Source organism: Erpetoichthys calabaricus, chromosome 3 (genome assembly GCF_900747795.2).
Source record: "Erpetoichthys calabaricus chromosome 3, fErpCal1.3, whole genome shotgun sequence".
In the NCBI taxonomy this organism is placed as follows: Eukaryota; Metazoa; Chordata; class Cladistia; order Polypteriformes; family Polypteridae; genus Erpetoichthys; species Erpetoichthys calabaricus.
In genome coordinates, this window is record NC_041396.2 from 219,750,232 (window position 1) to 219,774,390 (window position 24,159).

The following is a 24,159-nucleotide window of genomic DNA, read 5'->3' on the forward strand; positions in this document are numbered from 1 at the left end:
GCAAGTTTCTTGGCACAGATAACTCGGCCATTCGTACGAGGCTTTCAACACAAACAACTGATGTTCCGACTGCCAACTTCACCCGAGCTGTGCTCCAGTTGGAAACTTGACACCAGCCTGTACTGTCAACAGCATAGACGTCAATGAACTCTGCCCCGTCCCGACATTCGTGAGCTGCAGAGTGCAGACACCTTCCAGTCCACTATGCTCAGTCTTAGTGGGAGCCGGGAGACTGACTGCTGCTGGTCTGTTGTTGACTGAATTAATGAGCAACACACTACACCGTGGGCCACAAAACCGCGCCACTTAATTATTTTCAACTGTAACTCTGTTATTTCTTGATCAATTTTTACACTTTTACACGCTATATATGCGAGCTTGGCCGTTCCCATTCAGTCGGGAATTCCAGCAGTTTCATTCCCAGGAATGTGAGAAAGAGAAACGTCCAGGAATCCCAGGCTCCCGGTAATCGGGAGCCCAGGAATGGATTCCCTAACCCTGATGTCTAACTAGCTAACCAAACCTGATCATCTAATTTATCCAGTGAAGCATTAAGTTGAGGTTTGAAATGGGAAGCACATTCAAGAGAACACACCTAAATTATCTATTTACTAAGATAATAAGTGCTGATTGTTTTTTGTCTAAGTTACATCTTTAGTAATAAAATAAAATTTCAGCCAGTAGTAACATCTGAGAAAGCAAACCGTAAGTAAAAGAATTGCAATAATACATCCAAAAAGGCAGTTTTCTCTTCTTTGGTGGAGAAGTTCCAATTAGTTTCCTGTAGTCTTCAATGGGAAACAGATAGATGATTGATGTCAAGGATGACTCAAAGATTGGTGAGTAAAGATGATGAGCTAATTTTGCAGAAATTCAGTGAGGAGTTGAACTGAAGGTCCCAGAAGAAAAAAAAATCTACTTTCTCTGTATTCAGATATGGACATTTAACAAATTTCAATGTTAGTGTTTGACATTAAACATTTGATATGCATCTTGAAGTTATGTTTTTATAAAGCATACAGAAAACCTGGTATCCGACTAAATGTGAACAGGTTGATATTGAGTAGGAGCAAAAGAGGACCAGAGATTGAAGCTCACCACAATGGGATGTTGGGTGTTGGCACTTGGAGAGGCTTATTTATGGCCAAACATAACAAACTACATGTATCAGAGCTGAATGGGAAAGTTAAAGTCACCATATAAACAAGTATTGCCTCAGGCTGTGATGAGGCCAGATTCCAGTTTCGATGACTATTTCAATAAACATTCTATTCTTGATAAGTTTCAGACAGGTTTTAGAACAAATCATAGTACAGAGACTGCACTGCTTTGAGTAGTAAATGACTTACAGGTTAGTGCAGACAGACACTACATATCTGTTGCTGTTCTACTAGACCTAAGTGCAGTATTTGACACCATAGGCCGTAGTATTCTAATAAATCGCCTAATAATAATAATAATAATTCACTAAGTCAATGGGAGAGCCTCTCCGGCAGTGTCTTAAATTGGTTTCAGTCTTATTTAACAGAAAATTCTTTATTAGCTGTGGTGATTATAGTTCAAGGGTCCATGATATTATATATGACAAACAACAAGGATCTATTCTGGGCCTATTGTTATTTTCAATCTACATGCTCTCATTAAGCCACATTATCTCAAAACACAAAGTGAACTACCACAGTTTCTGTATCACCCGATGACCCTGACATTCTGGGATCTCTGACCCAATATCTTTCTTTTTTTTCTGAATGAATGATTAGTAATTTCTTTGAAATAAATAAAGAAAAAACTGATATATTATCCTCATTTTTTCCTTTTTTACTAAATTCTATTAGAAGTAAAGTTGATCCCTTAGAATTAAAAGTCAAGGTGAAAGTAAAGAATTTAGGTGTAATCATGGACTCTGACCTAACCTTTAAGTTGTACATTCACCAGATTACTAGGACTGCTTTTTTCATTTAAGAAACATTGCAAAAGTTAGTTCTCTTATAATATTACAAGATGCTGAGAAATTAATTCACAGTTTTGTTTTTAGTTGACTAGATTACTGTAATGCACTCCTAAAAGGACTACCTAAAAAAGACATCAATCAGTTGCAATTAGTGCAGAATGCAGCAGCAAGAATCTAAACTACAAAAAGAAAATCTGAGCAGATCTCACCAGTTTAAAGGCATTACTTGTGACATTTCAAATTAGTTTCAAAGTACTACTAATGGTGCATAAAGCTCCTTGCTATATTTTTGAGTGCCTGTCAACCTAAATTCACAGTTATACCCTTTGATCTTCTAATAGTTGTCTGCTTATAATTCCAACAGCCAAGCATAAAGAAGTGGTGAGGCTACCTTTTGCTATTATGCACCAAAAATCTAGAAAATGTTATCAATAGGGATAAGGCAGGTTAATACTATGGAACATTTAAAAAAACTCCTAAAATACACTTTTTCTAACTTGGGCTTTTCATAGCTAAAAGTTAGTTCTACCCTTAATAAACTAGATATACATAGAATTATCAAATTCTTCAATGAATCTGCAATCTTTTTTAATTTTTACTTTTCTTTGAGTTATTTTCCGGTTCTTCTCTGATGCCATTCAACACCACCTCTATCTAATCAAAGTCTTGTGCGCCATCTATGATGTTTGAATGAAAGAGGATACCCCAACCTGCCCCAGACCCACTGCTTTGAATACTCTATGACAAAGTCTAACAAAGGGCTTGGACTCTTCCTTATAAGGAAAAGTAGACTTCTAGTTTTAAATATAATACATTTCATTCTTATAAAGGATGGGTTAAAATGCTGAACAAAATCCATTTTGATCTTGTGAGTTTGATTTGAGTTTAAAACTCAATAATTACCTTGATGCATTAAAAATACACTTTGATCTTGTGATATTATATAAGAAAGCATATTCTTTTAGTTAAAATGTTTGATAGGATCTTAATATTATCATTCAGCAGTGAGATAAGTCTGTAGGATGCTGCTCAAGAAGTATGTTTATTCTTTTTTGGGGACACAGCAATTGTGACCAGAGTTTGTCTTTTTAATAAAATTATATCTTCTCTAGCTAAATTTAGCTGTCATTCTTCTTCTTCTTCTTCTTTCGGCTACTCCCGTTAGGGGTTGCCACAGCGGATCATCTTCTTCCATGTCTTTCTGTCCTCTGCATCTTGTTCTGTAAAAGAGCTAATTTATCAGAGAGCTCTTTATACTATTCAGCTGGACAGCCATTTGAACAGGAGCCTGGTCTATACTTTTTGTGACCAAAAGATTAAATTCTGTTTGCAAAGACTGTAGTGATTCTGATGTTTCTTCACTTTGGTACTTAAAGTATAAGTCCAGTATTTTTAAGTCAAATACATTTTTTCACAAGTATGGCATATATTAAATTGCCACATTAACCCTAACCCTATCCTGGTCTTGCTTTTTAAAATAGAGGGGAAGGAGCCGGGATCCAATCATGAAAATAAAACCCATAACACTTATACTATAGATAGATAGATAGATAGATAGATAGATAGATAGATAGATAGATAGATAGATAGATAGATAGATAGATAGATAGATAGATAGATAGATAGATAGATAGATAGATAGATAGATAGATAGATAGATAGATAGATAGATAGATAGATAGATAGATAGATAGATAGATAGATACTTTATTAATCCCAAGGGGAAATTCACATACTCCAGCAGCACCTTACTGATACAAAAAACAATATTAAATTAAAGATTGATAATAATGCAGGTAAAAACAGACAATAACTTTATATAATGTTCACGTTTACCCTCCCGGGTGGAGTTGAAGAGTCGCATAGTTTGGGGGAGGAACGATCTTCTCAGTCTGTCAGTGGAGCAGGACAGTGACAGCAGTCTGTCGCTGAAGCTGCTCTTCTGTCTGGACTAGAAGAGTAATCAATAAATAAAAATAGAAAAATAAAAGTAGAAAAGTACACATACACATACAGTCATACACGGAGCTGCTGAAAAGGCTGCCACTCTCAGCGGCGCCGGAACTATTATTACTATATATCCACTTTGAAGCAGAAAAGGTTTTGATTTAAGAAAAATGTGCCTTCCTTATTTCTGAGGCATGTTTGCGACAACAATAGTAAACTGGAAGTATTACATTATATCACAGATTCTTGGTATGATCTTCTTAAAGTTGGGGTACATTTCCTGTTCACTAAACTGCTTTCAGTGGGTTGGATTCATATTTTCCATAGATGCACCTCCCATTCACCAAATTTCTGTAGCTTGCGACTACTTATTATCCTACTTTTGTCTGTGCATTTCTGTATTTTCAGTTATTATATTCTGCATTGGCTTGTAACATCCATCCATTATCCAACTCGCTATATGCTAACTACAGGGTCACAGGGGTCTGCTGGAGTCAATCCCAGCCAACACAGGGTGCAAGGCAGGAAACAAACCCCGGGCAGGGTGCCAGCCCACCGCAGGGCACACCCACACACACACACACACACACCCACACACCAAGCACATACTAGGGACAATTTAGGATCGCCAATGCACCTAACCTGCATGTCTTTGAAATGTGAGAGGAAACCGGAGCACCCGGAGACACAGGGAGAACATACAAACTCCACGCAGGGAGGACCTGGGAAGCGAACCCGGGTCTCCTAACTGCAGGTCAAGATGTGACACTCCTAAATACCATTGCGTTGATGAAGTCAAAGGTCACGTAACCCCAGCAGAACATGGGTAGGATTGTAATAGGACTGAGCACTCTATAATGGCAAAGCAAAATGCCATTGCATAATGACAAAAAAATGTTCAACTTTTAACGATTACAGAAATAAAATAGTAATCAACAGAAATAAATTCCTTGAGGTAAAAAAATAGAAATAACACCAAAATCATCCAGAAAGGCCAAAGAAAATTAAGCATAATTTAAAGAAGAATGTGAGTCATAACAAGTATGCCATGAAATCATCTAATTTTAAATTTGAAAATATTCTGAAACATGAGCAAGTATGATGGCACATGCATGCTCAAGTCATGTTATTTTCGTATTCTATGTTTACTCAAATCATATATTTTCATAGGAAATGCTTACACTGAAACACATACAGGTACAAAGGCTTAATGACAGATTTTTTCCTAAATGGAGACTAGTTTTCACCTATTACATTCTATGTTGTGAATTTACATAGTCTATTGAGTGAAATTCATGCCAAGTGCCAGTTTGATATATGTTTGTGAAGGACGCACATAAGACTTTCATTGCACTCTGTGCATATGAAATGAAGATCTGAAGTGAACTGATTACGCCAAGCAGTGTATATTTTATAAAAGCCTTGGATTTTTTTGAAAGAGCCAAGCAACCTGCAGGTTGATATTAAGTTCACAGTGCCAATCAACGCTCAGCATTACACACTTTCTGTGGTGTGTTAAGTGAAAGTTAGAGGCAGATTATGTAATAGAGCTAAGCCATCATGAAACAGATTTAAATGTCAAAAGCCATTTATTGAATTTTATTGCACTTGCTGAATTGCTCTTGCTGAGGATATGGTAATAAAATAACAAAAGACAAAGTTTTGAAGTGGAAAATATGATTAGTTAATTTCACTGTTCCTCCTAGTAGACATTACTCAAGCTCATAATATGATGATGTCATTGTAAATTGTGATTCTTGTAGCAATCTGAAAGGTTGCCACAGAGGTAGACAATCAGTAAAGTGAAGCTGATCTCCTTTTAAAATGGCTATATTTCACAAAATGTTTTGTTTTTTTCCTGGCAGAAATGACATAGATATGCTGTTTTGAAGTTTGTGTACAATCTCAAGACGCAGAGCAATACTCAGTAATGCTCTTAACTTGACAAATGGGCATATTTGGTAAGTTTTAAGGTTTCATTTTCATGTTTGGACCTCAGCCCTATTACATAAATTTATTAATGCAAAAACAGGCTGGGTATTTTTCAAAATTATAAAAAAATACTTTGACTTTTAAGCACAGTTTTATGTGGCAACTAAATGCATACCATAATTTTTAAAGAATGCAGTGTGATTATGCAAGTATTTAATTACTGGATCACTTTCTAAAATGTCTTTATTTTTCCTTTAGTAGCAGAAGTTAAAGGAGCTTTCAAGGAGATCTTAAAATTAGGACCTGTTTTTTATTTATTTATTTTATTTTTTTATCGTTTTTCTATATTGTGTTCGGATGATTGTTTTTCCTGTCCAAAACAATATCTTTCTGATCTCTCCCTGATCGCACCTTTTCCCAACACTACCTTAGGGTGTTCTAATTTGTAACATGAGCCTTTTTTATAAAGAGTGTCATTAGATCACCTTTAAAAATGTCTATAATTAGTTTTAATGCAAAATATATGAAATGATGTTCTTTCTTTCTGATTTGTATATTCTTGTGCAGTACTTCTATCTTTACCTACAATGGCACTTTTGATGGCTCCTACCTCTTCCCTTTGGTATGTGACTGAGTAGCTAAATGAGACTATAGGATCATTATGTGTAGACTAAAAGATAGTTGAATTTGAAAGAAAACAAATTGGAAAAAATGTATTGTGACATTTAAATGGTGGTGTATTTTTCTACGAGAATATCTCCACAGAGAAAGCCAAGGACATTCATTGAGATGCTGTGAACCCAGTGTGCTCCAGCTGTGTCCCTGGAAGCTGCCAAATCTCTAAAGTAAATCCTGGCAAGCTAGCAGTAAAAAAACAGAGGGGCATATTTATTTGAAAATTGCATTAGTAAACATTTGTATCCCTTCATTTCCTTTCTTTCTGTTATAATTCATGCATCAATTGTGAGATCTGGTTTGGTTGGTTATTTTTCTGCGGGTATTATTACATTTGTCTTGGCAAGACACCACTAGTTCTCATGTAAATGAAAGGCAATGCCCTATTAGCATCAACTGCTATTTATTGCACAAAACTGTATTCCATATTTAATGCACTCAGAGGTTCAACATTTGGCAGCACCTTCATAAATATGCTTGAATGTTATGGAAAAAGAATCACTGAGGCGTATAAACACATCTGACGTTAAAAAAACAATAACTGTAGCGAGAGTGATAGTGAAAAATAAAGGTCTGTGGGGTGGTCCTGATACTTTAGTCCTCTGTGACAGGATACTCTACAGACAAGAATTAACAATTCATTTATTAATAAAACAGCAATCCTCTCCATCCTTAGTAACAAATGGCACACTGTCAGTAGAGCTAATGGTGAGAACTATTCCTTTGACATGAGAGAGTGCCTTGTTGATCTATTAGCCCATCAGTATCTACTGTACATTTGGTAAAAATCTCCAGTATTTTGAACCTATCCAATCTAATTATAGGATTACAAGGGGCAATAATTTATCCCAGCAACATTAGGCAGAAACAGCCTAGGATGGGGCACTGACCTATCACACCACACACTCATAAACACACTCAGTTTCATGCAAACTGGACCATTTTGGAGTCACCAGTTTGCCCTTTTACATATGTGTAGGCCTTTGTATAAAATACAAGGTTCAAGAGGTTATTCTGGTAATCAGAACTGTTAAGTGTGACTCACAGATTATACATGCCGTACTGTATCTGGCTAAAGATGAAGGAGGTTAGCTAGTAATGCAAGGAATGCTAATGAACAGAGCCGGGCCTAGAGGTATTTTCACCTGAGGCAGGAGGATAAATTTGCGCCCCTATTTACATATATAGTTTTTTTATTACTAATACATATCAAATAAAAATAAATAAATAAATGATTTTGAGAACGGGGTGGCACAGTGGTAGCGCTGCTGCCTCGCAGTTAGGAGACCTGGGCTTGCTTCCCGGGTCCTCCCTGCGTGGAGTTTGCATGTTCTCCCCGTGTCTGCGTGGGTTTCCTCCGGGCGCTCCGGTTTCCTCCCACAGTCCAAAGACATGCACGTTAGGTGCATTGGTAATTCTAAATTGTCCCTAGTGTGTGCTTGGTGTGTGGGTGTGTGTGTGTGCCCTGCGGTGGGCTGGTGCCCTGCCCGGGATTTGTTCCTGCCTTGCGCCCTGTGCTGGCTGGGATTGGCTCCAACAGACCCATGTGACCCTGTTTTAGGATATAGCGGGTTAGAAAATGACTGACTGATTTTAAGAACAAAATAAATGTATTAATTATTAAATAAAAAAATCACAGAATGCAGTAATAGTACAATACTAATAGGAACATAAAACTGCACATATTAAAAATAAAATCACACAAACCTTAACAAAAGAAAAACAAAATAAGTATTACACATGAGATGAATCAGAATATTACAAATTTTTCAGTAATGTAATAATAGAGACAAAATAATATCAATAATACTTTAGACAAAACAAAATTGAATATAATTACAATGAATAAATAATTAAATAAATGCCCAACATAAAATCTTTTTTTAAAGTTTTACTTTTCTTGCTTTTAATGAAGCAAAGTCATCAATTATTTTATCAAAATAAATTTGTTTTGTCAATTCCTGTTCAATTGATAAAATTGCCATATTTGACCATTTTTCCTGAGCAAGTGACGATCTTAAATATGTTTTGATAATTTTTAGTTTACTAAAGCTTCTTTCACTAGAAGCTACAGTAACGGGTAGTGTTAGGAATATTCTCAATGCAACTTCTAAATTTGGATAGGACTGAACTAAACTATATTCATTAATTGTTTTTAAAAGATCTAAACTTGTAGCTGCTTTAAGGTCTGGAATTAACATTATTGCCTGATTTTTGAAACTGATTATTTCTGATAAGAATTCTACAGAATTTATATCATTTGGATATTTAAAGGATAAATCACAAGCTGCTTTTTTAAAATTTTCTGTATCCATTGACTTTAATTTTAACACAGGGTCATGGGGCAAAATCTCATATAGTTTTTCATATCTCCATTTAGGTTGTGATAATAAAATATCTATTACTCCTTTTATTTCTACTGCAAATAAATATTTACCATTATAAGGAACTGAATTGGCTCCAGCAGACCCCCGTGACCCTGTGTTCGGATTCAGCGGGTTGGATAATGGATGGATGGAACTGATTGCTGAGACTGATCATCTAATTTAATGATTTTTCTTCGATCTTTTTCAAAATCTGTAGACAATTCCTTTTCTGAAGCCAAAAACAAGTGTATCGAGCGAGAGTGTCCGATGCAGATTGTCAGTTTGCTTAAGGTATTTGACGAGCATACATTTGGCTTTTTTCTTTTTTTTTCTTTTGCAACTTATTAATTTTCATTTTTCATCAATTTGGCGCCCTTTCCCATTGTTCACCCGAGGCAAGTGCCTTGTTTGCCTCACCCTTGTCCCAGCCCTGCTAGCAAAGTTAAAAAAAAAAAATGTGTTGCCATGGACGGACCTGCATAACCAAGAACCTATTGTGGCTTCTTTTAAAACTCAAGAAAAGGTTACTGATAAGGTTTCCCAGATGAATTTTCCCAATAAATTATAGAGGCTGTATTATTACCAAAATTTTGCAGAATATAAAACCCTTTACAAGGCTCAGACATGTTGAATGAATCATGGCATGAATCAACATGGTGCCACCTCTTGGCACCCTTCTTGCGCTGTCCCCCTGGAGTGTATTCTTTAGAGGTTTTACCTATCTTAGTCTATGTTGCAAATGAGATGCATGCATGTAATTCCAGACCATGCATGTGAGGATCTGGTCTTTACAGCAGGGACTGAAACATCAAGCATTGTACTGAATTGTGTAATGTGAGCATTTGGCCTGTTTTCAGCTCTGTTTTTCATTTATGCTTTTAAAGCTGCAATGAGACCACTAGCCTACTACTGAAATTAAACCATTTTGTTCTAGTGAACACAGATAACTTTATAGCTGCAAGTATTCACTGGTGGTGATTAATGGATATGCAGCAGGGGTGATCAGTGTTGGTCCTAGAGGGCTGCAGCAGCTGCAGAGTTTTGTCCCAACCCAGTTGCTTAATTAGAAAACAATCCTTGCCAATAAGAGATCTTATTTAATTTCACAGCTTGTTAGTGTTTAACTCTGCAATGCCAGGTCATTCTTATATTGTAGGATTTTACCTGCCTAAGGATATCATCCAAACAATTTGAAGCCTAAAACAGATGGGCAATTTTCAGTTTTTCACGTCCTCTTCAGTTTCCTTTTGAGTATTTTATTAAACCAAATAGTGCATGATGAATACTTATGGGTGGAAATAGAGACAAGCTAGATGGAGAACTGCTGAATATTGCTAATAAGGAGCTATTAAAACAGTTAATGCATATGTTTAAAACTATAATATGCAATTAAGGGTTTGGGAACACTATAGTTTGGATACTGCAAAAATGTCCAAATGTATTTACTCTTATGTAACAAGACCTTAACAAAGGCTTATTTTGGATTTATGTTGGATTATTCATCTCTGTGCATTACAACAAATTGGCATGAAGATAAAATGACTTGTTAATTTGAAGGATTCACAGGTCTTATATAAATATGTAATATAAAATGTGTCTCTGTTTTGTTAGTAGGCCACATTGCAGAGATGAATAAACACTTTAGTGTTATTTTCTAAGTGTTATGAAGGCCCAAAGAAATGTTTGTTAAGGTCTTGCTACATGGTAGAAAACAAGTAACAGATGCATATTTCCAGTATCCAAACTAAAGTGTTATCAGGGTTTGAAATGTTAACAAGCAAGACAACTAAAAGGAAGCAGATAAATGCCACTTCAGCAATAAGCACTTTATCAGCAATAATTGATTTCTTATTAAACAATTTGGTTGTAACCCCCAGGCCCTTCAGAGATGATATTGCTCACCAGTGCCCTACAGGATTACTGAAAAGCAAAAAATCATACACAGAAAGGTGATCTTTAATAGAATAATAATTTTCAGACATCACAGCACTATGTCTTATTGATACTCAGTCATAAGCTTGAATCCTGCTCCCAGTCTTTTCTTGTATGGTGTTTGATTGTTCTCTCCATGTCTGTATGCTTATTCCTCTGCTCTCCAAAAACGTACCAAACGTGTTGGTGTTAGGGTAATTTGCAACTCTAAACTTGTTGTAGTGAGTGTAAGTGTGGTCTGTGATAGACTGGTATCCTGCACTGGGTTGGTTCCTACCTTGCACTGAGATTGGTACCAAGTTGAAATTACTCTAAAGTGAACAGATGGATGATTAATAATTCCTATGTATGTGTTTTATAATGTTTATTTTATTTTGCTTTCTTGAAAGTCATATTTTGTTTATTTTTATTTTTTGTAACATGAGGTGACACCCTTATACTGCCTTCCCAGATGGGAATGATGCCAAGGGGACTAACGTATTCAAAAAGAATTTGTTTTTCAAGTAATAACACAAAGGAGATATAAAGAGTGGGCAAAGATAACAAATTCACAGAATAAAAACAGCATAGCTATAGTCACCACTAGCTATACCTATATGGGTGTTTCTCCCAATCGCCTGAGAAAAGGTGACCTGTCCACTTGCTCAAAATCACAAAGACCAGATAACATTTCCTCAAGTGTTTAAAGAAGTTAGTTAGTACATAAATCCTTGGCACATGTATTATGTTTCTACACATTGGGAAAATTCCTAAAGACTGGAGGATTGAAAATATTATCCCACTAGATAAAAAAGGTTGATTGAGCTGATCCAAGTAATTGTAAGCCAGTAAGTTTAAAATGCATCACAGGTACATTAATGAAATGAATTATCAAGAAAAAGATTGAATAGCACATATCTATAACAGGAGTATTAGCAAGTATTCAACGTGTGTTCAGAAAAAGAATGTCATGTTTCACTAATATGCTGGAATTCTATGAGGAAGCAACAAAAGAATACAAACTGAGAAGTTCATATGATCTTATTTATCTTGATTTTCAGAAGGCTTTGGATAAGGTACCACATGAAAGCTTAGTGATCTAACTAAACAAATGGCAAACCAGGGCATGGTCTGTAGGAGGGTATAAAATTAGCTCAGACACAGGCAGTAAAGGGTTATGGAGATAGGACTGTTTTCAGAATTGGGCAATATTAAAAGTGTTGGGGCCACAGCCCTTTTTAATATACATAAACAATCAGGACAAGAATATAATCAATAAGCTGGTTAAGTTTGCAGAGAGATAAGTTGGACAACATACAAACATAGACAAATTGGTGGAATTGAATGTAAATAAATTATTACATGTACCATTCTATACCACTTTTCAAGCCCGCTCAATCCTGGGTTGCAGGGTGCATTTCATGTAGGAATTAAAAATGTTAGATTTGAATACACAAAGAAAAGTCTAAAACTTCAAAGTGTTCTTTATGAGAAGGACTTAAGAGTCAAAGTGGACTTATAACTATCTATATCCAGACAGTGTATAGAAGCAATCAAGGAATCTAATAGCATGTTAGCTAATATAGTATATCACAATGTGTGAAGTACAAGTCAAAGAAGGTTATTGTTAAGGTTTATAATGCACTAGTGAGACCTAACCTGGAGTTGAGTAACTGTGTTGAGTTTTGGCTTCCATATTACAAAACAGACATAACAGCACAAGAGAAAGTCAAGAGGAGAGCGATTAGGCTGACCCTACTACTGAGATGTATGAGCTGTGAGGAACAATTGAAAAGTTGAAACTTTTTCAGATTAAGCAAAAGAAGATTAAAAGGTGACATGAGTGAAGTGCTTAAAATTAATACAGTGGATCGCAGTCGTTACTTTAAAATACGTTCTGTAATAAGAACATGGGGACACGAACGTGTCTGTTAAAGGCAGATTTTGTAGCAATGTTAAAAAGTTTTTCTTCACAAAAAGAACCGTAGACACATGAAATGTGGTGTGGTGGACAGCAGAACTTTAGGGACCTCCAAATCTCAACTTGATGTTATTTTGGACAATCTAGATGAATAGGGGGCGGCACGGTGGCGCAGTGGGTAGCGCTGCTGCCTCGCAGTTGGGAGACCTGGGGACCTGTGTTCACTTCCCGGGTCCTCCCTGCGTGGAGTTTGCATGTTCTCCCCGTGTCTGCGTGGGTTTCCTCCGGGTGCTCCGGTTTCCTCCCACAGTCCAAAGACATGCAGGTTAGGTGGATTGGCAATTCTAAATTGGCCCTAGTGTGTGGGTGTGTTTGTGTGTGTCCTGCAGTGGGTTGGCTCCCTGCCCGGGATTGGTTCCTGCCTTGTGCCCTGTGTTGTCTGGGATTGGCTCCAGCAAACCCCCGTGACCCTGTGTTCGGATTCAGCGGGTTGGAAAATGGATGGATGGATGGATAGATGAATAGGCTAAACAAGCTTGTTGGGCCAAGTGACATATTGTTGTAACAGTGTTCTAATGTCCTAACATTTGCCGCAAATATCACAACCTAAATACTGAAAATACCGTCTCTCTCTCTCTCTGTTTCTCTCTTTCTTTCTGTCATTACTCTGTCCTCTGTTCATCCTGCTAACTTACCCTTTAGCTGTAAAAGCATTGGACTTTTCATCTGAACTCCTTTCCAGGATCACTTTTACTGTTGGTAATGGCAGACAAAATAAAATGGTGGGTTTCAAAATGGTGGCTGTTACAAAGGCACAAAGAAGTCAATGCCAGAACAATGCCATCATCCACTTCCTCCATTGTGTGGATGACAGATAATTAATGTTGCATAAGAACAGATCCAAATAGTTAGGTGGGCAAGGTCAGGGATAAATTAGGGTGTAAAAATAAGGGCTAGTAGTAGAGAACCCCCAATTCTTGACATCAACACATTGGTTGTTGAGAGACCTCACCATGCCAAAAAATGAGGAGAAATACTCCTGCAGATGAATATTTTACATAATAGAAGTACAAACTAATGTTTTAATAACAATGACAATCAGTTTACTGTCTACTATTACTTACTTAAGAAAACTGTATTGCGTTGGAGCCCACCATGGTTAAACAGTTAACATTATCTTATAAATAACTGCTGTAAGCTCATGGCCAACAATGCTGAAAGGATAAAGCAGAATGTTTAAAAGCCATCTTCACAAGCAAGCACTTTAATATCATCTTACAATTCCTTTAAATGTGTGACCTTCCTTTCAAAATTGAGAAGAATAAGTGGTGTCAACAACCAATTGAGCAGCCAGAAATAGCCAAATTAAAAAAAACATTCATTTTTTTCTATTATTATTCTATAGTATGTGTCAGCGAAGCAATGTAATTGCGAGACCCCCTGGTATTGCTTTGTCAACATGGCATTAAAGGATGCATTAAAAGATTTTTAGCTAGGGGCAACTTATTTTAGTTTTCAAAAAGGAGGATGAAGGTATAACCGGTCTAGAGAGTGGGAAATCAACATTCGTCACATGCCTCCAAATCATAAATCTTTTATGATTTCCAAATAAAAACATTCAGTCAGTTAAAATTTAAAAGTTTGTTTTTAATTTGCCGGTAAGCTTAGCTAATATTAGTCTTCCATTAAACAGGAAAAAACAAAATGGTAACACTTTAGTATGGGTACTGAAAAAATGATGATTCTTCTAAGTGAAAGCCTTTTTGAGTAAAACACCGTGCTCTATATCCTTTGGGGTCATGTCTTTTCTTAAATTCTCCAGAGGAATAAGCACTAAAGGGATTAAATTAGACATTCTGTCTCTTCTCTTCTCTCTTCTTGGCTATGGAAGACGGTCATCAAGAATCAGCAATGTGTACTGTATGTAGTATGGCTTTGGAGTAGATTTACAGATATATCTGCAAAACAAATAAATCAGTAAGTTTTCATTAAGATGAAGCCTTATTACTCATCTGAATCACCTGTAGTCAGGCTGAATTGACAATATTTTGTTCACATTATGAGTAATGAACATTACTTGTAAAGCTGTGTATAAAATACAAATAAGCAGAAAGAAACAAATCTGATGGATTACATAATGGAATTTGCTTAAATGTAACACTAATAAGAAAAAAAAATTCTGTGATGGAAGACTTTGGGATAATATCATCCATTAGGCCAGAAGTAGTCAGAAATAATAACATTTGCTGCTATCATGTTATTTTCTAATCTGCTTAATCCAGACCAGGGTCGAGGGAGGTGCTAGATGATGACTCAGGCGCCGCCGCCAGTGGCAGCCTTTCCAGCAGCTCCGTGTATGACTTTATCTTTTACCTTTGTCTCTATTTTTCTCTATTTCACTGTTAACTCCTACCACTTTCTTTTATGTGGTCTCGTTCCCTGGACACTTTTTACTACTTTAACATGGATTTTTACAATGTGAATTTCCCCTTGGGATTAATAAAGTATCTATCTATCTATCTATCTATCTATCTATCTATCTATCTATCTATCTATCTATCTATCTATCTATCTATCTATCTATCTATCTATCTATCTATCTATCTATCTATCTATCTATCTATCTATCTATCTAGAGCCTATCCCAGCTAACATAGGGCGCAAGGCAGGAATAAATCTTAGACAGGGCGCCAGCTCTTTCCTCTATATGTTTTAGGACTTCCTTCTAGTTTCTACTTTTTGAATGAATTTTTCCAATTCTCTATCCAATATTTTCTCTGTTAATATCCCCCTTTTGTCTTTCATATTTCTCCTCCTTAACCTCTTCTTTTACCTTCACTTTTATCCAGAGGAAGTTTATGTGTTAGTGTATCATCTCTGCTAAACTAATCTTAGTCTTTTACTGGAAATCTAATTTAATCTTACTTGGACTTTCAGTGGTGTGGATCAATGGATCATTTGGCTCCAATTTAGAGAAATGGCAAGCCACAGTGAATTGGTTGGCAGTTGGTTGACTGGAGATCAATGTCATGCCACTAATATTAATCCTTAATTTTCCCCTTTTCTCATTCTCCTCTCCTTTGCGGCTCACTGCATCTATCTGACTCCTCTCACTGGTCTACACAGGCCACAGTAAATTTTAATCCTATAAGGGACCCTTTTACAGGACAATTTTGGGACCGTCAGTGTGCTGTGGGTGCTTCTTATTGTTTAACTACTGTTGTTACAGTTTCTTTTCTATGATTGCCAATTGTTGTTTCTACTGGTTGAACTCAAACTAAAAATTCTGATCACAAATAAAAAAATAAAAACATCAAGAGTTACCTCTGGAACAATACTAAGTTGGATAAAACATGCAAAGACAAAGTATAAGTTTGTTTGCTATTTTGCTTACCACTAGAGGGCAGCAGCTCTTGCTTTTAATTTATTGCAATCGAAAACATGTTAACAGTAGAGTAGAGCTGCCAAAATGGGCTTAAGGTGGAGCACAAGTTCTGCATGCAGCTATGTGCCAACCACGAGGTGAACACCTGCCAGTCCACTACTTTCTGTTTGTTGCAATAACACTATGACTGTTTTACACTAATTTGATGGATACTGTACATCTGCAGCAAGTGCTTTTACAGTTGTTCTTAAACTATATTATTGCATTTATGTTTTATTTATAGAACCTTCACCAGGTTGTATCTATTTAATATATGGAATCAAGACAATAATGTAGAATAAGCTAGAGTGAAAAAGGGACAAATGGCTGGTGAAATCTCTACATAGCCCCAGACTCAGTCCCAAAGGTGCTCAGAATCAAATATCTTGTTTTGCTAAACAATTAAGCAGGGCATTGACACAGAAACCAGAAACAAAATATAACAACAATGTAAACCATTGTCGAGTGACATGCTGACCATTTTGTTCCTCCTAAGTCTCATTTCTCTTCCTCAGACCTGCCAAATGGGTTTTAGTCACAGTCCTCCTGAAAATATTGAACTAAAGTTGCACAGCTGGAAGGAACAAGTTGAACATTTCATGGATAGTTTAATAACTGAAGTAAAAGGAAGGATAGGCAACAAAACAAGCGACAAGCAAACATTGTGTGTAGAGAAATATAAACAGTGAAAACCACAGAATATACTGTATGTAAAAATATGGCTAATGTCTATGGGCCAGTCGAGTACAAAATGCAAGCTTAAATCCATCCCTGAATTTATTTTTTAATCACTGGAAAACAACACGGGGTTAAATTAGCATCAGGATAGTCTGCAACGCTAAATGGGTACAATGAATGTGGCTTTATGTGAAGCTGGCACATTGCAATCTTTGGGTTCAGGCTGCATGATTCCTTACAATGGATGGTGTACATTTTGGTCTCAGCTATACTAATGGTTAAAAGATGAATGAATAAATAGATGGAAATGTTATACGCAATGCATATATTCTGTTAAACTCACTATAGACACTTCAGCTTATATGGTATCGCAGTAATGGACATCTAGGTGGAATGTATATTTTTTTTAGCTTGCAAATTGCTACAGTCTCAAAAAGCTAGAATGGAAAGCTGCCTGTCTCAAGCTGAGAAACAGCATATGTTTCACAGAAAGTGACAAGTCCCCACTTATTTTGTATTTTTCATGCCATATGTCATTCTAAAAGCATGGCAAATAAGACAAGTTACCTAAATAGTTTTCATGTTTGAATAATGATCAAGAAATGTTCTTATTATAAAGAATGCTTCCACTGAAACAAACTAAAAAGGAGAGAGAGAGAGTGAAAATGAGAGACACAGCTCTGGCTCCTCATTGTGCTGCAGAATTGTTTCTATACATTTTGAACAGATGCCAAAGACGTGTTATCTATTTTATATACTCAGCACAGTCATTAATTCCTTGTTTCCTGCTATATTTTTGGAGATTCTTTGCTGCAGAAGATGAGCTGATAAGTAAGTCATTCTATTTTAATAAAGCCTCCGTTATTGGGTGTACTGGATTAAAAAAAAAAGCTTTAAGTACAAAAGGACAAAAATATTCTCTCAAGAAAATGTGCAGCATTCTCAAGGGGCGTACTTCAGTATGCAAAGCACAGATCAGTCTGCTGAGCAGCTGAGTCCATCAGCTGAATATAACACGTTTCATTATCTACCAAACTACTGTGCCACCAGCATCTAAACACTAAAATGAAGAAGAACAAGATAATGCCAATAACAAGCAGCAGGATTAAACCAAATTACAAAAAATGTCAAAAACCATTTTAGAAATTGCTGTCGTACACAAATGAATGAAGGCTAAATGTGTTAATACACCTTATGGGTATCAAATATTCTGAATGTGTCAAACAAAATCCTTTATTGTGTAAAGTGTGGATGCCATTAGTAGAGGAGAGATTCTCTGCTTAACAATGAGCAAACAGGGCTCCGGCTATAACCGATGTTGGACCCATGCAGGTCAGGTTATTAGGTTTTCATATTGTGCCTTAAAAGTATTCAGAGTCCCAAACCAATTTTTCATTTAAATGGCTATCACAATGTGGGATTTCAAACAATTTGTCTGGGAATTTTTACTTGTAAATCAAATTTTCACACTTCTGGCAAAAAAGATCACAATTGTAAAGCATTAAAAAATTGGCATGGCAATAATTAATAAGTATTCAGGCTGGCCCACCTCTCACAGTTATTAAAACAAGTGGTCTTGTTGGGCAAGTTTTGTACTTTCTCATGGAGCAAAATGTACCTATTTCTCCTCGCAAAATCACTTGAGCTGTGCCAGGCTGTTTGGGGAGCTGGAGGTGGACAATAATTTTTACGTTTAAGCACAGATGTTTGATGGGGTTAAGTTCAAGACTCTGACTGGGCCACAAACGAACATCAACATTTTTCATTTTAAGCCACTCCATAGTTGCTCTAGCAGTGTGCCTTAGGTCAATGACCTCCTCAGTTTAAACGTTCTGCCCAAGGAGAGTTGGATCTCTCTATGTTGTGCGGCATTTATCTTCCCATTGTAGGAGAGAGTATGATATTTTGGGCCCACCCAAGGGCACCATAATAATGTAGGAAAGGATAAGGGAATTTTAACTGGCCCACCCAGGTACAGTCATTATAATGTGAGAAGGAGGTGAAACTTAACTCATTTAATCAACTATTGGATTTGGCAATACTGGTAATTGATTAAATAATTTGGCAAAACTACAACTTTATTTACCGTTCCTCTCTTTTTTGTAGTTATTTTTTATTTACTTATTTATTTTTAATTTTATTGAAATCACACGACATTCCATACAAATAGATCAATTTTACAAGAATAGGATTGAAAAAAAATCAACCCCCACCCCTGAGAAAGAGAGCATGGGCAGCAGAATAAAACTTAAACCTCATAAAAATAAGTAAATAGATAAATTAATAAGTGAATATAGAAAAATAGAGACAAAAAAAAAAAAAAAGAGAATAGGGAGAGAATCTGCTTCCTCGGTGCTTTAAAAGCTTGTTCTAAAATGTTATTGATTAGATTCTGCCAGGTTTTGAAAAATTCCTACACAGATCCTCTAAGTGAGAATTTTATTTTTTCCAATTTCAAATAATATATAACATTAGTTACCCACTGACTTAAAAGGGGAGAGTTAGGATTCTTCTAGTTGAGCAAGATAAGTCTACGTGCCAATAGTGTAGTAAAGCCAATTACAGTTTGTTTGTCCTTCTCCACTTTAAGCCCCTCTGGAAGGACACCAAACACATCTGTTAGTGGATTAGGAGGGATTGTGACACCAAGGCTGTCTGAAAGGCATTTAAAAATGTTGGTCCAAAATGATGTTAATGTGGCACAGGCCTCAAAACATGTGACCCAGTGAGGCTAGAACTTGATTGCAGCGTTCACAGGTTGGATCTTGCTCTGAAAACATTTTGGACAATTTTAAGCAAGACACATGTGCTCGATATATAATTTTTAGTTGAATAATTGTATGCTTTGCACATATGGAGCTTGAGTGAACTCTCTGCATTGCTACCTTCCACTCCTTTTCTGATATGTTGAGGGAGAGATCCTTTTCCCATTGTCATATTGGATCTTTGAAAGGGAGGGACTGTAAAATGGTTTTATATATTGCAGAGATGCTGTCTAAGTCCTTGAAACTGATGAATACATTTTCCAGCATAGAGGGAGGTGGGGCGTTAGGAAAATTGGGCAGGTTCTGTTTAACAAAGTTTCTAATTTGAAGATAGTGAAAGAAATGTGTTGCTGGAAAGTTAAATTTAGAATGCAATTTAAAGTGATTTAATCCCAAATGTTTTCCAGACAATAAAAACTGCATATGTTTGCAAGGGTTGAAAAAGGTGGTTCTTGTGCAGAGGTGCCACCGATAAAAGATTCTCTATCTTAAAATGCTTCCTACATTGGTTCCATATTCTGAGTGAGTGAAGCACTATTGGGTTATTAGTATATTGCCGATAACTTGCATTTATTGGGGTGCAAAGCAAGGAATATAAAGAGGAACTGCAGGATTCTATTTCTATTGCAGACCAAGCCTGCATATGTTCATCTATTTGTGTCAATGTCCAGGTTTTAATATGTTGTATGTTTGCTGCCCAGTAGTAAAACTGAAAGTTAGGTAGAGTCATGCCAACTTCTGCATTTGGCCTTTGTAGGGCTGCTCTTTGGATACGTGGATGTTTTGAATTCCAAATAAATGTGGTTATGGTTGAATCTAATTTCTTAAAGAACGATTTATTGATGTATATTGGAATATTTTGAAATAAAAAGAGAAGCTTAAGGAGGATATTCATCTTAACAATGTTAATTCTTCCAGCTAAAGTGAGATGAAGGGTTGACCATCTATACAAGTCTTGCTTGATTTTTTTCCATACAGACAGTGAAATTTTGTTGATAAAGAGCTTTATGTTTACTTGTGATGTTTACCCCTAGATATTTGAACTGAACTGCAATGATTAAAGGGAAGGTGTCCAATCTAATATTGTGTGCTTGAGAATTAACTGGAAAGAGCACACTTTTAGTCAAATTAATTCTGAGACCAGAAATCTTTTGAAATTCTGTTAGTGCTGTTAGGACTGCAGGCACAGTATTTTGTGGGTCTGATATATACAGTACCATATCATCTGCATATAGAGAAATTTTCTGTTCAAGTCCTTCTCTGATAATCCCCTTTATCTCATAAGCATTTCGACTGTGAATTGCCAGTGGCTCAATGGTGATTGCAAAAAGTAGCGGTGACAAGGGGCATCCTTGTCTGGTACCATGTTCTAGTTTAAAGTACTATGAATTAAAGTTGTTAATACAAACTGAAGCTTCTGGATTGGTATACAGTAGTTTGATCCATGTACAAATGTTTGGGCCAAACTCAAATTTCTCCAATGTAGTGAAAAGGTATTTCCATTCAATCATATCAAATGCTTTTTCTGCATCCAAGGATAATAAAATCTCTGGGATGTTTGACTTTGCGGGTGAGTATATTACATTAAACAGGCATTGAAGATTGGATGCTAAATGTCGGCCTTTAATAAATCCAGTTTGATCTTGTGATATTACTGAAGGCAGCACTTTCTCCATCCTTCCAGCTAGGAAGAGTATCATAACATCATTATTCAGAAGTGAAATTGGTCTGTATGATGCACATTGTAATACGTCCTTATTTTGTTTAGGAAAGACGGTGATAAATGCTTGATGAAAAGTTTGAGGTAGAATTTTATTGTCTTTAGCTTCTGTGAATGTTGCTAATAGGAGGGGAGCTAGCTGAGTGGAGAACTTCTTATAAAATTAGGCAGGGTAGACATCGGGGCCTGCTGCTTTCTCACTCTGAAGTGACTTTATAGCATCTAATAATTCTGATAGTGCCAACGGTTATCCAATTCCTCTGCACTAAGAGTATCTATTTGTGGTATCTCTAATGCATCCAGAAATGCATTAGATTGTGTCTTGTCTTCTTTAAACTCAGTAGAATATAAGGATTTATAGTAGTCTCTAAATGTGTGCATTATATTTTTATGGTCAATGATTATGTCTCCGTTTGTGTTGGTAATTGCTGGGATTGCATTGCAAACTTCTTGCTTGTGGATTTGTTGAGCTAAAAGCTTATTAGCTTTCTCCCCATGTTCATAGTAATGATGTCTTGATTTAAAAATGAGTTGTTCAGTTTCTTTAGTTGTTAAGAGGTTGAGCTCTGAGTGCAGAGCCTGCCTTTTCCTAAGAAGAGCCTCACTTGGACACCTTGCATGTTCTTGATCTATTCTAGTAATTTCGTTGGTTAGCTCTGATACCTGCCTGGTTTCCAATTTATTTCTGTGAGAAAGATATGAGATAATCTGTCCTCTTAAGAAGGCCTTCAGAGTTTCCCAGAGTATTCCTGCAGAGACCTCTGAGGATATATTTGTCTCTGGAAAAAAACTGATTTGTTTTGATATAAATTCTGTAAAGTTCTCGTCTGCTAATAAAATTGGGTTAAGACGCCATCTGTGAGATGAGTATGTCGGGCATAATGATTTTATCTCCAAGATCAGATGGGCATGGTTGGAAATAACAATAGTGTCGTACTTGCAGGATTTAATCGTAGGCAAGAAATGGTTATCTACAAAAAAATAATCAATTCTTGAGTAGCAATGATGCACTGGTGAGTAGAAGGAATATGTTCTTGAATTTGGGTTTAGAAATCTCCAGGGGTCTGATAAGTTGTGGTTAGTTACAAACTGTGTAATTATCTTTACAGTGTTAGGTGTCATCGCTCCTGTGGCAGGAGACCTATATAGTTCAGGATTTAAAACACAATTAAAGTCCCCAGCCATTATAATTTTATGAGTGTTCACATTGGGAATGGATGCAAATACATTTTGGATGAATTCCCTATCATCCACATTGGGTGCATAAACTTTTATCAAAACCACTTTACAATTAAATAAATTACCCATAACAATCATGTATCTCCCTTCAGGATCAGATACAACATCTGATACTACAAATGAGACTGTTCTATGCACGAGAATTCCCACACCTCTAGTTTTTTTTTGTAAAGCTGGAATGGAACATTTGGCTAGTCCAGTCTTTTTAATTTTTAATTTAGGCCTTTAACATTCCAGCTCACAAAATTAACTGTCCCATCTTGGAGACATTGATTCTGAATTTTAGATGTCATTTTATAGTCTTAACCAAAAGTGAGACAGCTTTTTTGTAGTTATGTCACGGTAACTCAAGCACACTTGTTTTAAGAAACAGAATAATACTGCAACTGCAGATAATCTCTGTTCTTCAGTGGGTCATTACCTTTCTTGTTATGGGTGCTGCATGTGCACTAATTCTTCTTTATATGTTCTGTACTGACTGCTGGGCGATTGCTGCTCTTTATATAGCCTGACTTGTCTTTGACCCCAGAAAAAAGAGGAAGACATCCTGAATGGGTCAGAAACTGGACAGTCTGGAAACACTTTCGGGATTACTTTCCAATAAGATTGATTAAAACCCATACCTTTTTACTGATCAGAAATTATATTTTTGAATATCATCCACATGGCATTGTCTATTTTGGAGCATTCTGCAACTCTGGTACAGAGGCAACTGGGTTTTCAAAAAAAATTCCAGGCATTTGCCCTCACCTTGCCACACTGAGTGGGAACTTTAGACTGCCATTGCCGCAAGATTATTTATTATCTGGTGGAATTTGCCCTGTTAATCGAAAGGCAATAGACTACATTTTCTCAAAGAGTGGAACTGGCAATTCTGTAGGTGGTGCTGCTGAGTCTCTAGACTGCACTCCTGGGAAGAACATAGTGACTCTGAAGAACCGCAAAGGATTTGTGAAGCTGGCCTTGCAGCAAGGTGCTGACTGGGTTGCTGTATATTCATTTGGAGAGAATGAGGTCTATAAACAGATTATTTTTGAAGAAGGTTCTTGGGGAAGAAATCTTCAAAAGAAATTTCAAGAGATAATGGGATTTGCACCTTGTTAGTTTCATGGCCGTGGAATGTTTTCTGCAAACACTTGGGGTATTGTGCCGTATTCCAAGTCAATCAACACTGGTGAAGCTAACCTAACAGTGCCAAAGATTGAAAACCCAACAAATCAAACAGTACCATTACTTATATGTACATTCTCTTAAAAAAACTGCTTGACAAATACAAGAGCAAATTTGGTTTACGAGACATAAATATTCTAGAAGTCCATTAAGAGGAAAAAATGTGTTTGATGTTCAACTTGCTGCTCTGTTACTAAGAGATTTCCATGGATGTGTTTAATCATGAGTTGTTAAATGACTTTTTTGTTTACAGACCATTATGTTATGAATAGTTTAGTTAACCATAAATTGGAGGTGGGCTGTTGGACAGGGAATGCTTGATAAGAGATTCCTGTAATTTTTCTAAAGTGATTTCCATAACAAAAAGTGTTACTTGTGTCGATATATGTAATACAGTATAATGGTTTTATTGCACTGGTTTTAATGCTTAATAGTCCACTGACTTTGTCAAAATGTACGA

The 24,159-nt window shown here is 36.4% G+C and overlaps 1 pseudogene; it reads left to right on the forward strand.

Moving 5' to 3' along the window:
- The first annotated feature begins 824 nt into the window (after positions 1-824).
- On the forward strand, positions 825-23,783 carry LOC114649419 (diacylglycerol O-acyltransferase 2-like; annotated as a pseudogene).
- Positions 23,784-24,159: the final 376 nt, after the last annotated feature.